General features: G+C 38.7%; 1 long non-coding RNA gene across 1 annotated transcript; it reads right to left on the bottom strand.

Moving 5' to 3' along the window:
* Positions 1 to 807: 807 nt before the first annotated feature.
* On the bottom strand, positions 808 to 1,470 carry LOC104954056 (uncharacterized). Its single transcript, XR_799290.1, has 5 exons — positions 1,385 to 1,470; positions 1,234 to 1,289; positions 1,097 to 1,143; positions 959 to 1,015; positions 808 to 879 (listed from the first exon to the last, which is right to left on the bottom strand). It is a non-coding gene; the product is annotated as an uncharacterized lncRNA (long non-coding RNA).
* Between the last annotated feature and the right edge of the window lie 386 nt (positions 1,471 to 1,856).

Genomic DNA, 1,856 nt, shown 5'->3' with positions numbered 1-1,856 from the left:
AAGGTCTCCTATTAAACTATTTTTAGGAATATATTATAGGTCTCAGAAATATATAAAAAAACATGTCTCTGAAGTGTTTTGCTCCAAACACCAAACAGATCATTGTAGCCTCACCCCCCTCTCTTCCAGCTGTTACTAAAGAGCTGACTCTGGGTCAGTAGCTGCCGTGATGAAACTCCACATCATGTTCCAAACCACATCAAGGATTCTCTCTGAAACAGGATGGAGCTCAAACTCTTTCTCTCTCTCAGTTTTACCACAAGGTGACTTCCTTTTGATTTCCTGCTTCTTCACACACACTCTCTCCAGTACAGGTTAGCTCTGAGTGTTAGCATGCTAATGTACACAGACCATATTACTTCAGAACACGTCTCATTGTTTCTGACAGCAACCTTTGTGATTGGCCCATTGGTGTAAAGCCCGCCCACATTTTAGTAATGTGGTCATGACGCAGCAAATCTGGATCAGCTCCGTTGTTCCCCCGTTTTTAGAGATGTGGGTACGGAGGAGAAGAGAGAGGGTTTATTTCCTGAAACTTTGAGAGTCTCCTGACACACAGGGACACACCGGGGACACATGGTGATGTAGAGAAGACATCACTATGTGAGTCTCCTGACACACCGGGGACACATGGTGATGTAGAGAAGACATCACTATGTGAGTCTCCTGACACACCGGGGACACATGGTGATGTAGAGAAGACATCACTATGTGAGTCTCCTGACACACCGGGGACACATGGTGATGTAGAGAAGACATCAGAAAGTGCATTTTGCTTGACAGGTGACCTTTAAAGCTAATCAACACACACAGAACTCCTACCTGGCCCACTCGCTCCACGTTAAAGTATTTCCCTTTGCGATCAAACAGCTCTTCGTTCTGTTGAAGCAGAGACAAGTTAAAATCACTTTAAAGAGATGTTTTAATTTCCACCACGGTGACGTCATGCTGAGCTCACCTCACTGAAGTGCTCCGACAGGAAGTCAGCCACGAAGGCAATATCCTTCTGGGTCATCTACGAGGAATAAAACGCGTTATAATGATTTATTATCACTTATGAAATCACATCTGTGTCTCAGCGGCTCTGATGACTCACCTTGTTGAGCTCTGGAGGAACGTGCTCCTCACACATCCTCAGCATGGCTGCAGAAACAATCAATACAACCTTATTTATAATTAATGTCTGTATATCAGGATCAGTAACTCGTGCACGACGGTCACTTTTATTCTTACCGACGTACAACCAGCGGAAAAAGGCTTTAAAGTTCTTCATGCTCTTGTCTATCACCCTGAGAGTTGGAGTAAAGGCAGAGATGATATTTACATAATAACATGCTTATGGTTTGAGAAGACGGGTAATAAGAACAGTAATGGGTGAACTCACTGCAGGAGTTCGTTTGCTTTCAGAGAAAATGAGCCCACAGCTGTGATCGCACCTGAGAACAGAAACACACGCGGTGTTTAAAACATTTAAATTCTAGAAAAAACACATTTCCAGGATAAAAATTCCAAAATGTACAAAAAAAATAAAAAAAATAAATTAGGAAATAAATATTGAAAATTCACATTTTAAAGTTATAGATACGTTAGAAAAAAATGCTCAAATGTTGTAGGAAAGAAATTAAATTGTCTCTGATATTATAAAGTTAAACATTTAATAAAAAATATATATTTAAAAAAATATTATAAATAAGAAAATTGTTAGAAAAAAAAAATCTGAAATAAAAATTTTTTCGTAAAATTGTTCAACGATTGAAAAGAAAAAAATCCCACATTTTGGAGAAAAAAGTGTAATATTATCTGAGATTTTAAATATTACAGACTTTCTGAGATTAAATTCGCAAATTTACATGAAA

This window comes from Notothenia coriiceps, unplaced genomic scaffold, assembly GCF_000735185.1.
Source record: "Notothenia coriiceps isolate Sejong01 unplaced genomic scaffold, NC01 NC01_scaffold00022707, whole genome shotgun sequence".
In the NCBI taxonomy this organism is placed as follows: domain Eukaryota; kingdom Metazoa; phylum Chordata; class Actinopteri; order Perciformes; family Nototheniidae; genus Notothenia; species Notothenia coriiceps.
This window is presented reverse-complemented; position numbering and strand designations above follow the sequence as displayed.